The sequence below is a fragment of the Camelus dromedarius genome, chromosome 3 (assembly GCF_036321535.1).
Source record: "Camelus dromedarius isolate mCamDro1 chromosome 3, mCamDro1.pat, whole genome shotgun sequence".
Lineage (NCBI taxonomy): Eukaryota > Metazoa > Chordata > Mammalia > Artiodactyla > Camelidae > Camelus > Camelus dromedarius.
Window position 1 is genome coordinate 73907612 of NC_087438.1, and position 15292 is coordinate 73922903.

At 35.3% G+C, this 15292-nt stretch overlaps 1 protein-coding gene and 1 non-coding gene across 2 annotated transcripts in view; both read right to left on the reverse strand.

Moving 5' to 3' along the window:
- Window positions 1-15292, reverse strand: part of FBXL17 (F-box and leucine rich repeat protein 17) — a 437862-nt gene that overhangs the window by 113807 nt on the left and 308763 nt on the right. The window lies entirely within an intron of this gene.
- On the reverse strand, window positions 14466-14540 carry TRNAS-AGA (transfer RNA serine (anticodon AGA)). The gene has a single exon. It is a non-coding gene; the product is annotated as a tRNA-Ser (tRNA).

A 15292-nucleotide genomic window follows, 5' to 3' on the forward strand; every position in this document is an offset into this window, starting at 1 on the left:
GAGAGATCCTCATCTTTAGCTGGTAGGCAGGTAATACATAAACGAATTTTCTTTCATTTGCAAACACAAAAGCTTAAAAGGATATTTGTACTTTAAGGTACAGGAGGGCATACTTTACAGAATTATAGTACTGGGCCATCAATACTGACCTTATCTATACAAAAGAGTTTTATATTAGGATGTCAAGGAAATGTACCAGGGTTCATATAAAAACAAATCCTTCAACATCCAGTTAACACAACCACGAAGTGAGTACTCTTTCACTCAATGCATTGATGAGTATAATGCATGGCAATGAACTTGCCATGAAAACAACACTTTTGTTTCAGAATGAAACTTTCCTCTGCCGAGAGCCAGAGGAAAAAACGCATCCATTTATTCAGGGTGCTACACTGGCTACACTTCATTTATGCAGATTTTAGGTTAATTGATAGGACTCACGGACAAGGGTTCTATAAACCATTTTACTGAGCATACACCCTGATTATAATGTCATGTTAAGAAATGGAGTGCAATCTGTCTTCGTGTCATATTTAATAGATTTCTAGTAAATAGCCCACAAGTGCTCCTTCTAACAGGTGATGAATTATATTAATACCCTGTTGTACTTCCGTAATTAAGGGTCTGGCAGGATTTCCATTATAATCAAGACTCTGAGGGAGGGAACAAAAGGAGTGGCTTTCATGTTTCCCAGTCCTGACCACAGGGCTCCTCATGCTCCATCACCACTTGGGGCCATTGGGGACACACCTATGAGACCGGGCTCAGAAAAAATTTGGGGGGAGGGTAGAGTGTGTACTTAGCATGCACGGGGTCCTGGGTTCAATTCTCACTCAGTACCTCCATTAAAAGAAAAACAACTGATAATAAGTAAATAAATAGACCTAATTCCCTCCCCGCAAGGAAAAACAAAAACAAAAACAAAAAAAGTTTGGGAAGTTGGCTGTTTAATTATTAGCAACCTCCGTTTTTATCAAGTCGTTTCCTTTCTTTTCCTAGCTTACTTGCCGTTTCTCTCAGCCTCTGCTTCTCCCTTTTCTTACTCATGGAAATTCCATTCCCCTTCATCAGGAGCAGACCTGATGACTTCTCTTTGATGTTATTTCCTTTCCCAGCCTTGGTTCTTGTCCTCCTGTTTGTTCTGGAAGGCATCTGGCTGCCCTGTATCTGAGCTGCACAGGGTCAGTGTTCTTTCCGTTTTGAATAACAATGAATTAACTTCATAAACAAAACCAATACGAAGATGGTTAAGGGAGAAGGGAATACGGTTGATGGGGAACCTCTCTCCACACAGTAAACAGGAATTTACTAGAAAATTCAGAGGTAAAAACTACAGCCTCTAAGGTCCACCCCAAAGTAGTGTCTCTAACAGTAAGAATGTCAGAACAGTGAAGCCGGAAGAGGAGGGCAGAGTCCGGGTGCGGCTGGAAGCTGACGCCTTGCATGTTCCCCAAGTTATTTTGATTGGATGCATCACACCCGACCATCATTAGCACATATGGACATGGAAGAGACTGGGCAGCGCAGGGAATAACAGAAGTCGAGGGGAGGACAGGAAAAAGAGGAAGATGCGATGATAAAGAAGGTGGAGGGGTGCTCTGGATTGGTTTAACCAGCTTTGAAGTGAACAAAAAAAATTGAGGACCTAAAGAGACTAAATGAAGTAGCCAATCCTGACCCTCATACATCAGTGATTTTTAGAAATCTTGCTATTTCTATCACAGGCAGACCGCATGGTCTCGTGAACAAACACAGCCTTTGGGGTTTGTACAGGAGAGGCTTCGGATTCTCAGCTTCTCCCTTATGAATTGGTTTCATCAAATTGGACAAATCACCAGGAGACAATAATATCAACTTCCCAGAGCTATTATGAAGGCACACTTGGATATTTAAAACATTTGCAAAAAGTGACAGATACATTTCCATCTCCTATTACGAATTTTCAGGCTCTTAAATTTTGTAAATGTGTAACATAAATTGTACTTAATTATTATTTTTACAAAATTCAGACATAGTATATTAACTATTAACAAGAGAGCACGTATTGTTGGAATGGCAATATTAACAAAGGTCTACTCCCTCATCCTGTCAGGTCCTCAGAGGTACTCCAGATCTAGTTCTGGGGTAGAGGAAGCCAGTCACACAACTTGTGCCCAGTGCCCAGATGCCCAGGATTTCCTGGTACCCACCTGCTATAACACACACTGCATCCTTCTAACGACCTTTCCCTTTGTTCAAACTTGAGCAAGGTTTTGTTTCTTGCACCAAGGTAGCCTAAACAGCTGAGTTAAAGTTAAATAAAAATCAAAAATTGTTATCATGCCATCTAACTTCCTTCCTACTTGTTTTGCAATGGAATTATATGACCACAGAGGAGGAAATCATTTGTTATGCTTTTAAGATGGAAAATACTGAGAAGTATTATTCAGAAAATTTGTATTCATTTTAGCACACAATAAGGATACTGTGCACAGAATCCCTATATACGCATTTTGGGGCAGAAGGAAGCAAGTATTTTTGTTGCTGAAGTTACATATACTTTTCCAGAGTAAAAACTGTATGCTCACCTTTTGGAGAAAATCAGAATGAATTAGTATGGTGTATACGATAACCCACTATGTCATTGTGCCAGAAGTTTGACCAATTCCTTTTCATGGAGGTTTGAAAATGTCAAGTTCATTTTTAAACCCATGGCTAGTTTCATCTACTTTAAACCAAAAGTGACAAAATAGGAATTGACTGGGGGGAAAATTCTGCAATCCACTGTTCTTAATATTTGATAATCCATGTGAAGCAGGTTTACCACAAACTGCTGTGACAGAACAAAGATGACAGATAAACTCCTGTGACCAAATTAATTGGAAATAGATGCCTCAGTCTTGTGATCCTACTTCAGTTTTGAATTATATGCACCTTCAGAGTATGCCACGTCTAAGGATGATTAGTCCTTGTACTGCTGGCATCGGGCTGATATGGCATGTTGCCAAGTGTCTCAAGAGAAAGCTGAAAAGTTCAGTGGAGGTGGTGCAGACTGTGTAGCTATTCCAGGACTACCTCGGAGAACATTCCGGCTTTTCTGTTGAAAGCTTGTCAGAGTTTGATAGCTATTCTCTTTGTGACTGTGATGTGTGTTTTCAGCCTGCCCTAAGTGGACCTTCTTAAATTGGTCTCTGTTTCTCACGTTCTGCCATACTGCTAAGAAACGTAATAAAAAAAGTAACTTCAGGCATTTTATCAGGCCCTTTATATCCACATATTTTCCCCACCTTTATTATGATTTATACATGTCAGCATGATCCAGTATTAAACTATGGCAACTAGTTCCAAAGAGAACTCTTAAGTGTTTTCCACTTGCCTGAAAACAGTAACACTGTGCATGAGGTACATGGTCAGTCATCTATAAATTTGCAGCCAAAATGCAGCCTAATATTAAACACCACCCAAAATATTATTATTTAAATGATTAAGTATCATACAAATTGCTAATTATAAACACATCATACTTTCTCTTGGATTTGCTTAAAAATAATTCAGGGTGTGGGGAAAGAGCAGAGAAGGTGAGAGTATAAATGAAGCAAATTTAGCCCTTGGTAATTGTTGAAGTTGGGTAATGTGTATTTAGTGTTTCAATACTGTTTTTGGTAGAGACTTTAGTTAATGTTTGAAATTTTCTACGATAAAAACATTTTAAAAACACAAAACCTAGCAACTGTAGAAGGTTATAATATTATCTAGTGTGGCTGAAATAAATTTACTTTTCAGAATAGAAATATAATCTACTAAATCATCAGTATTGTATCTACTTTACACAGTAACCATAACAAATTTATGAGATAAAATATATCTGTAGCTGGAGTAAATATTTCAATGTCTAATATAGATATATGTTCTTTATACTGATAAATCTACCTCCTGTCTTGTCAGACCAACCATAACTAAGATAATACACTGAAACCTGAAGCAAACAATTATTTTAATAGAGAGGTTTTTGGTTGGCATGTTTAACTTCTCATCACAAAGGATGTCAGTGCTCTCAAATTAACCTTTTTTAATGCTAAGAAAAAAATAAGATTAAACACAAAGAAAAAAGCAGTTTATTCAAAGGTTAGAACAGCATAACGTAAGCTAACACTAATTTAGCTATATTTATCATTTTACTCTCAATGTGAATAAGGTTGCTGTAACTATTACTATTTACATTAAAAGAACTCAAATCTCAGTATCTTAACATGATAGCATTTTGAACATAACAGGAATACACACTGAAATCAAGTAAACTGTTTAAAAGAGGCCTAAATCACTTAGAATAGTCTATTAAATTAAGCTTTATTGGAATTATTTTGACAACTTGATAACTATTCTCATTAAAAAGTAAAACATATATTAACACACTAAAGTTTCTAGCTAATAGAGTGACAATTACAAATGTGCAGCCCTATTTATAATGATAATTTTGAAAACTATCAGTCACACAAAACTGAAAAATGTATTCCAAGAATCACACTTGAGGATGGAATTATCTAATAAAGATATAATTTTAACCTTATTGGAAGTTCAGTTGTGGGAAAACTATGTTTATATGGTCGAGCAATATTTTTTCTAATTAAAAGCTACTAAATTTTCCAAAAGTCTATGCAAATTTATTGACATCTTAAGTTGAAAATTACTAATAAACTCTGGCCCAAAAAGTCACATAACTGAAACTTTGATATAGTTTTTAGCAATAGCATTCATAAAACGATGACTGGAAATGATCTGCTCCTTTGAGAAGAAAGAAATGGGGAAACAGAGAAGTGGGAATTTAAAATACATTATAGTTCATACACTTTAGAAATTTTGTCTGTACAATACTTGGTTATTTGGAAAAAAAGCATCATTAAGAGAAAGATATTTTCTAAGTGTTATATAAAAGTCCCAAACCACATAAATAATACTGATGTTCAGCTATTCATATATGCTATTACTTAATTTTTTAACCAAAGCACATCTTTTCTTAGAAAGAAAAAGATATCAGATTCATAATGGTCAGGCAGGTAAGTAAAATTTTTTTGCTCCAAGTGCTAAAACTTATCCTGAAAAAAGCAGGATTTTCATTGCAAAAGAAAAACAACAATCAATTACAAAATGAAACCTGTTATAAGTCAGGTGCTTTGTATAAGTTCTTTCATGTCTTCCTACCTAAATTCTTCTCTTTTTTTTCAGGTGATAAAAAAGGCTCATGTAAATTTAGGAGCTCAAGACACACGCCTAATAAGACAATAGTGTGACTTGGCCAGATGTCTGCTCATGCTCTTTGCACACTGTGTATCCAGAAAATAAAACCTGTCTTTAGTGGGCATCTTGTTGTTGTTTTTGACTAGTGTCTACAATAAAGATGTGCAAAGCCAAGAAATTTAACACGATTTAGCACATGTTGAACAGATGCTCTGCAACCATGGCTGGGTATGAGAAAATTGGAAGATGGATTTCAGTGTCCCTAGGAATGAATGAGAAGCTCTGGTCAGGCCAAGCAATGACTAAATCTATACTTATTTTGATGATAAAAACAATGTTTTGATAGTATTTAATTCATCATGATGTATTAGGTAAAACTGAATTGATGCTGATGGTAGCTGATCAATATTGGCTAAAAGGGAACACTGTTGGATTTATTTTTTGTACATAATATGTTTGAAAGCAAACAAAAAATCTACTAATGGTAATTGAAAATCACCAATACAACACGAATATCAACAGGTTTACTTTCATGCACAGGGCCAATTTTAATATATTTCTTCTTTTTCTAAAAGAAAAATAATTAAAAAAATAAAGATCAAATGACAAAAAAAATCCAGAAGTCCTCTTCGTAATTCATGCTGTATGTAATACAGCTACAACATCCTGAATTCTGTGATTAGTCTGAAACTCAGTAATTCTACACCCAGGAGTCTAGCAAGATATCACCTTTCAACTCATTACCACTTTTTTCTACTGCAGAAACAGATTAGTCTGAGAACTTACTGGTCAAACACTTTTCCTCTACTTTTGCAATTTTAAAAAAATTCAATCATTTTCTCTTGAAGATGTCATACAGGGTGCTAACGCTTTCATAAGCACAATCAACACCTTGAGAGCACTGAAAAATTAGTATGAGTTGAATATATAGGCTGCTACAAATAGTCCTTTTCTAAGTATTTTAATTTTGGGGGTGGTATTCTTGCAGATAACCAAAGAAATGGTTTTATAAAAAATAGAGCAGTGCATTTAAATTAAAGATCATTCACTACATATGAATGAAATATCAAACACAAATGACCAGTACTACTGATAATAGACTAAATTTAGATGTTTTATTTTTAAATGTAAATATTTTGCTTAAATGGACTAAAAGAATAAAATTTCCTCAACTAGCTGCAGTGCTAAGTTTGAATTTTTTGATCCATTAATTAAATGTAAAAATGAAAAACAGCTTGATGATCTGATCTTTTGCTCAGCATAATGTAGGTAACTGCCCACCTGGAATTTAAGCCCAGAAGTGAAGTACCCTCTTAAAAACAACCTGATTTTACCCTTACAGCAAACATCAACTTTCAGAATGAGGCCAGGACCAAACCTGAGGCTAACTGGCTAAAATCTTCTGTTTATATTTGATGAAGTCTGATTTTATACCTCAAGCTTGACTTATTAATGGACATTTTTAAAAAGTGATAATATTAATAGGCATGTGAAACTAAGACTTCCTGAAGATGAATTAAAATGTACACGACTGTAGATAACTAAGCCAAGAACACAATATCAGCTGTTCTTCTCAGCTCCTTCTACCTGTCTTCAAACATGGGGTCTTGTTTTCTAAAAGCCTTCGGTTTCTCTAACATGACTACACAGTTTCTGAAAGTACAGACAAGACTATAAAGGAAGTTCAAGGAAGAAGGCTGAGGCTTCATGGTTACTAGTCCAGGAGGCCTGGGAAGTGTCATGGAAAGCAAATGTCATGCACGTAGAAGATGTAAATTTTTTAATACATATTTTTTTTCATTTGAAAGAGGATAATGTTCTCTGGAGCAATGATACCAAAATCTAATTAATCATAAAACTCACCAGAGAAACATTAAATAACATCAACAAAAAGCTACAGTGCTCCACTGGCCACCCCGACACCCCCTCTCCACCCCTGCCAAGAATCAGACTTTAATAGGTCTGATATAAGGATGGTAATTTGTACTCCCCCAGATACCTTCCCACAAAGCTACCCAGAATATTTGAAGGCAGTACCAGAACTGGATGAACTCATCTCAATCTGATCTTTAGAATCATCACCCAGTCCCCAGCTTCCACAGAGGTCCTGGTTTCACTGGTCTCGGGTGGAGCCTGGCACTGGTATCTTAGAAACATCCCCAGGTGATCCTAGCTAAGGTGCTGTCACAGCTCTGCATCATGGGCCTTAGTTCAGTGCTTTCCCGCTAAGCATAGTCTTTCAAAACTGGATCTGATTTCTGTGCTTCAGAGCAAAGGCCACATGCCATTGTCATTACCAGAAGATGTTACCTGAGCTCTTACTCTGCACAAGCTATAGCACTGAGTGAAGACACACACACAACATGGGGGTATATATCCTAACCAGTGATGAAGACACATTACAGATAAGATTAAAAAATTAAACTCCAGGATGACAAATGTGCTATGTAACCTTCATCCACTTCCCCAGAAATAACCTGAAGGCTGCTCTTTCAGATTGAAATTTCTCCTACTACTTTATCTCTTTCAGATTTTGGTATACAGATATTGCTTATACTGGGAGAAAAACAATTCTGCATGGTTTATCTGCTATTTTACAATATCCTGCCATCAGCTTGGAAAATGAGGAGTCAACATAATTTATTTTCAGGGGCACCTTATATAAAACACCCTTTAACATATTCAAGCAAATCATTCCATTGCTTGGGGTAGGGAGCTTTAATCAGGATATTTAATGAAATAAAAACTAAATCAGAATTTCTTTCAAATGAAGTAAGAGAAGTGATGAAATATGACTTTTCCTGTTTACATCTAAAAATAGTGAGATAAAAATTATACACACACACACACACACACACACACAGTGACTTTTAAAAATATAAACTGGAGCAGGTATATAACCATGTAGGCAAGTATATGACCATGCAATGCTCGGATTTTCCTTATGACAAACAAGAACTAGGAGGAATGAGGTATAAATCATCTCTCTATATACAGTAGAGTGATCAGTAGATTTAGTCAGACCAGGAAGAAACTAACTTTCTATTATGGAAATGGAACGTATCACAAATATCCTGCACTAACATGATAAGTATAGTATTAAATACAGAGCACAGTGAAACTTTCCAATATCACACATCAGACAAGAATACTTTGTCTCCTTGAGAGTGGAACTAGAATCCAAAAACTGTTGGCCTTGAGAAAGATGTATAAACAAAGCTATGACTCTTCCAATTTCTATCTTTTTTTAATGTTAAAAACCTTGTCATTATTAAGCAGATTTTCCTTTGTTCTTCCACATGATGAAAAAGGTAACTGATGGCACTTGTGCCATTGAAACAGGAAGAATTACTCATGTCAGTTCTAAGGGTTCTTTGGGGGACAAATTTTTAATTTTTTTCTATCATGGATAGTTTCCAACATACACTGGGAGGTGGGGGGAGTCAGTGTTTCATCAAGCCATTATCCAGCATCTGAATAATTTGGATTTTGGTTTCTTTTTCAAAGCACAGCTTTTGTACTTTTTTCATTTCTAAAATGTTTTTCTCTTATGTCTTTAATATAAGCTTGCCTGGACAAAAAAAGATTCTTTTAGCCTGACATGGTAAGGTGAAGAAGTGATGATTTCTTGTCCATGTGTATTTCTGATGTGTGATCTGTGGCCCTATGAAAAGAAATCATCAGGTAAGTAATTAGAGATGCAAAGATATACTAAACCCCCATTTGCAAATATGTTCTAAACAAGTTATTAAACACATGTAGTTTTTCTGACGTTTTTGATATATCAGGAAAGTTCAATGTCAGTGCAGTCTCCACGTTGACATTCACTTGGCTAAGCAATAAACAGTCTCCGCAGATCCTTTTGAAATATCTCAAAGCTAAGGCCTGCATGAATGGGGACATTTCTTATATTTTCCTTTAACTATTTAACCTAATATATACTCTAATATATATTTTTCCTAGGGTGTTCCATTTTTACATGTAATATCTTCTTTTAGTATAAAGTTTATGTTGAAAAAGTAAGTATATGTTATTGTTCTTTAGGAATCTTCCTTTAAATCATATTCCTGTGTATCAATGGTGATATCCCAAATAGTTAAGATACAGCAATCCTAAAACAAAATATGGTGGTAAACCAAAACTTATATCTGATAATGCTTCAGCCAGCCAATTTGTAGGTAGAGCCCATCCTACCAGATCAAGCTCACTTCAGACTAACATCCTTTAGCTCAAAGAGTGTCCGTTCCTTTCAGTGTCCTAGTCAGGGCTGTGGTGCAAAGTTCAAAGAGGAAGAATTAGCTGGTAGAGATTTTCAAAATTATGTTAAAACTACTCTAAAATTGTTATGATTAATTCTACATACTTTAAAATAAATTTTAAAGGTAAAAATTAATAACCAAGAAGGTTTGGAAGAGACAGAATAACACTGATTCATAAATAGAATAAACACTGATTCATAAAGCTGGATTTTTTTTCTCACTGTTCAAGGAGGTTTCAAAATTATTTCCAATAAAGGCTAGTGACATGGCATCACAAAAATTGTTTTTAAAAAGAAAACCCTCCATTTTGATGACAAATAATTCCAAATGTTAGACAAAAACAAAATGAAATAGTGTGTTTTCTTACTATTGTATTATGTCGGAAGAATTTGTGGTGGGGCAAAATCTTTGCATGTGTGTGTATTAGCCTCCCTCCTTTTGAGGCCACAGATAATTCATTTATGAACCCTTTACCTTCAGGTTCAAGATAGCATTTAAAATTGAATATTTAAAAAATTAAACGTAAAAGACAACAAGCATACTATAAAACATTTACATATTCCTACAATGTTAGATATGTTTAAAGAAAAATGTTTTTTAATAGAAAAGGAGGCAAACTAACCTATGCTGTTAGAAGTAATGATACTGGTCACACTTGGGGTAGGGCAATGACTAAAAGGGTCATGGGGGTGAGGACTCTTGGGCACTGGAAATGTTTCTGGATCTGGATGCTGGTTATATGATGTATTCAGTTTGTGAAGATTCACTGACCTTACAATATATGTGCACTTTAAACTATACTTAAATAAGAGGTTTTCTAAAAAGTAGAAAATGAATTAAAATGGTATTAGACCATTTTCACACTATCACTGCAGCATTATGCTATTTCTGAATTTTATATGTTAGTAAATATTTTCACATATGTATATAAGATATATACAAGTGGATCTTCTAATTTCAATGGTGTACAAGGTCAATTATTTCCTATTTAACCTGATTTACTTTAAATACATGTACCTTTGAGGAATTAGGAATAATTTTGAATGTGACAGCCTCCATTAACAGTAAAGATGGCTAAATAAACTCTTTCGTATAGGACAGTTAAACTATATCAGGTGAATTAAAAAAAAAAAACAAACAAGGATATATTACTCTTCAATTCCAGTAGGCTTTATTTCCCTTACTTTAAGGAAAAAAAAAAAAGACATCCCTGAAGAGTTTGTATATGTATGTATCAATGGAACCAAAAGCTTAATGAATTCAAATTTCTGAGGGCTTTTATAAATTATTCAAGATCTTTAAAATAGTTATTTTTGAAAAATGATATGAGCTGTATAGTAAGAAATTCAAGTAGTCTGGTCTCATTTAAGTTTAATTTAATAATATTATCAAATAAAAATAAATAATATTAAATAAATTAAATAAATAAGTACTATTAAATCAACGAGCATTTAAATTAATTCTGTTAAACCTAATAAAATGCATAAAACTGCTATTCTAAAAGAAGGTGAAAGTTCTGGACAAGGAATATGGAAATAAAAAAAAATGCAGACATGGAAAAATGCAGACATTAAAGGAGTCAAAAATCTGAATCTGCAGTTGATGAAGTACAGTGGGGTGGCTGAGTCTGGAAGAGACAGCTCACAACAACAAATTTACTTGTTTAGCTACAGGTAGACACCAGGCAGAAGAAGCTATTTAATTTTACACTTAGCTTATGACCAAAAAGTCGACAACTTGAACCAGGTTGAAATGCTCATAAGTCACTACAAATTCCAAACATTCTCTTATTTGCCATGCCTGATTTTCACGTTTGTTCATATAATACTGCTTACTTTGTTTTGCCCAGTTTTCCTGTTCAAATTCTTCCTTCCTTCTTTCACCAGCTGGTAATCTTCATCCTCTCTGAAATCTTCCCCGAGTACACCCTAGCTCTCAATGATCTTTTTCCTTCTCTAAATTCCTTTGACACTAAGGACTTATTTCTTACATAAGAAGTGTTTTGTGAATGAAACTCTCATTGTTTTCTGATGGGAAAAGTAGAGGTAGCACAAATCCTGCCTATTACATTTTCTCACTGAATCTTTACCACAGTCCGATTCACAGATGAAGAAATTGAGACTCAGAGAGACTAAATAATTTCCTTTCTTCACATAGATATTAAGAAGCAAGACTGGGTTCTGAACATGAGACTGCTTGACTTCAAAGTATGAAACCCTCTGCTTTCAAATAGATGGTGATTTTTGGAAGACAGAAAGAATTATATTTCACCATGATACTTCTAGGAAAAGAACTGCATTACTAACTTCACTACTCCTAGCACATTACCTGAGACAGATGTAGATGTAAAATATTAGAAGGAAGATAAAGAATTTGCACATGTTCATACATACTGCTAGTGGCAGAACAGGGACTAGAAACTGTCTCCTGACTCCTCTGCACCATGCTCCACTGAACACGCACGACATAGAGTGTTCAAGGATGAAAGATTATACCTAAGCCAGCAGCATATCATAGTGGAAAGGATACCAGATTTAGGGTCGAAGAGATGTGGGTTTAAATCCTTTCTCTACGATTAATTTGTATCCTTAGGCAACATTTGCAAATATTCTGAGTATATTTCCTTACCAGTACAATAATAATAATACAGATATTGAGGGTCTATAATGTGAGGACTAAGGGATCCAGTGTATGTTAAAAAAACAAAAGACTCAGAGCTAGTCTCTCTGCCCCTTCCCAACTTATATGTAACAGTGAAATGCTGAACTCTGATATTCTACTGATATCTCATCATTTTCAGGTTTACATCATAAAGCATAGCCCAGAAATTGGACGCACATCCTCTACACAGGATCCACTCCACATGGACTTCCGTGACCCTTCCAGGCATCCAAATGACAGAACAGCACTCCTTGCTATTTATTACCCAAGAGTATTAAGGAGATGGCATCTTGAAAACAACTTCAAGAATTCATTATCATATCAAATAATACAGGTTTCATTACAAGAGGGCAAAGAGTTATGAAGGAGATGGTTTCCTTTCTATTTCCGTCTGATTTGTTCCTATCTATCTTCCAAGATGTCAGATGAAGAGTCTGCTTTATTTATAAATGATACTACAGCTGAGAACAAAGGATGAGATTATAAAAGGAAAGAAAAAGCCTCAGAAAGATGAAGAAGGAGGTAAACTTAAGGCCTATTAACTAGATGGATTAATTAACACCCTGAGTCACCAAGGCAATAAAATAAATAAAATCCATTTTCAGTGACTGGTTGCATGTTTGTCAGAAAGAAAGAAAAACAGAAGTCACATTGACATCCATTTATCTCATATTTCACTCACACAGAAGGAATTTAAAGGAGTTTCCCATTAAAGATGGTTAATCTAGAGCCACACTCTCCAATACAGCAGCCACTAGCCACTGTAGCTATTAGCGCACATAGCTATGGAGTACTTGAAACATGGATAGTCTGATTTGTGATGTGCTGTAAATGTGAAATATACACCAGATTTCAAAGACTTCCTATTAAAAAAAAAAGGAATGTAAAACATCTCGGTAGTAATATTTTTAACTGATTGCATGATGCAATGATAATACTTTGGATACATTTTATTAAATAAAGTACATTATTAAAAGAAATTTCACCAGTTCCTTTTCACTTTTTTTCCCAACACACTACCAGAAAACTTTAAATTACCTATGTAGCTCACATTTGTGGCTTGTATTACATTTGTATTAGATAGGGCTGACCTAGAATGAGAATCAAAGATGTCTGATATTCAGGCAAGTGACAATACCTGAGAAATACTCCCTTCAACTCAAACAAGAGGGGTTGAACTTCATTAAGAATTCCATTTGCAAACTGTTTCTTGAGTCATAGATGTTGGTGTAATTTTATATAGTAGGTATTTAGCATGTTACCTTGCTACCTGAAACGTTTTTGCTCTTTAAGATTATGATCTACAGAGATAAGATTTAAAGAACTTTAAATATATAATTATTTAATTCTAAATATATATTATAAATATAAATTATAAATATATCAATATAAATTTTAAATATATAGCTTGACACAGATGTCACTCATCAGTTATACACATATACATATAAAATGTTTGAGGTCAGAAAGGCAAAGACAAAAACCCTGAGAAAACTGAGATTTGTCATTTCTTTCCTGAATGACTCCAGTAGCTTTCTTGTTATTGGTCTCTTCGCTGATCTCTTCTCAGCGCAACTCATCCTCCACACCACTGCTAGAGCTCTGCTTTGGAAGATAAATTTGATTTTGTCACTTTTCTCCTCAAACACCTCCAATAACTCTCAACATTTATAGCATAGAGTCTAAATTCTTCAGAGTTAGAGCTTGCCAACATCTCACTCCAAACTAGCTTTCCACTCTCATCTCTGAGAATTCTCCACCGCAGGCAAATGCCTCGCCCTCCCAATCATGCCATCTTACTCACAGCTCTGCTGCCCCCTATCTCCCTCCTTGTCTGCTGGCGATCTCTCCCTGCCTCCAGTGATACCCCCAGGTGACCTGGGCTGGCCTTTTCTATACTCTCCAGGCACCTAGTATATGGATATCATCACATCTTCCACTCACCACGCTATACTGTACGGGTATATTGCCCCAATCAAGACCAGTTTGAGAGGGAGCAGGATGAAGATAAGAACCTTGATATTTCACCTCTGTGTCCCAAGTACCTGGCAAGGTGAAAAATTTGAACTAGGTGTTCAATAAATATTTATTGGTGGAAAGAATTATGTTTTTCTCCTCCAACATCTTAGGCACTAGCCACACAACACTCACGTTTCTGAAACATCCAGCACATCCCTACAACCCTACCACTCCACACCAGCTTGGAATGCTTTTCTTTTCTTTTTCTTTCTGTTTTTTTTTTTTTTTTCTTTTGGTTTGCCTGTTTTGTTTTTTGGAGGGGGATATAATTAGGTTTATTTATTTACTTATTTAGTTAATTAGTTATTTAATTGGAGGTACTAGGGATTGAACCCAGGACCTCGTGCATTCTAGGCACCCACTCTACCACTGAGCTATACCTTTTCCCTCTGGAATGCTTTTCTTTTTGAAGTTGGTTTACTCTTCTTGGTTTTAGTTCTATCAGAATAATACAGGTTTATTGTTCAAAAAAAAGCTCAATGCTACAACCAGCAGTCTCATGCTATATATTTCCTCATTTCCAAACCTTACTTCCTGAAATCAACCACTTCCAACTCCTATAGGTGTTTCTTTTTATTCTTCCCTTCATTTGCATATTTTTCAGGACTTGCTTTCAGGGAAGACATAGGCAAAAGAAGGCAGGTCTATCTCAATCTTCAAGCTCACTAAAATATTTTGCAGAGTACTTTACACATAATAGATACTCAATAAACACTTGTTGGTTGATTAAATGAGTGGGTAAGTGAATATTCATGGTCCATGGTGCTTGAGCACAAACTCCTCAACAGTTTGAACAGAGATGCATTCATATACCACAGTCAATGCAAAGAAACAAGTTAAAATGGGATGTCAATTAAGAAGTAAGAAGGAGATAATGAAAGGCAAGACAAGGCGCGTGGAAACCAGGAAATTCGTCAAACCCAAAAGGTGAGGGTAATCCCATAATAGAGGTTATGTGAATGAGATTTAGATTCAGATAAATTTAGATTTGCCTTCTAGCTGAATAACCTTGGGCAAATTAGAGGACTTTCCTGGGTTTCAGTTTTCTTATCTCTAAAACGGGGTGACACTCCCTGCCTTCTAGATTTGCTATAGTAAGTGTATGGTATGCTCTATAAATGGAAGCAGCTTTATTACTA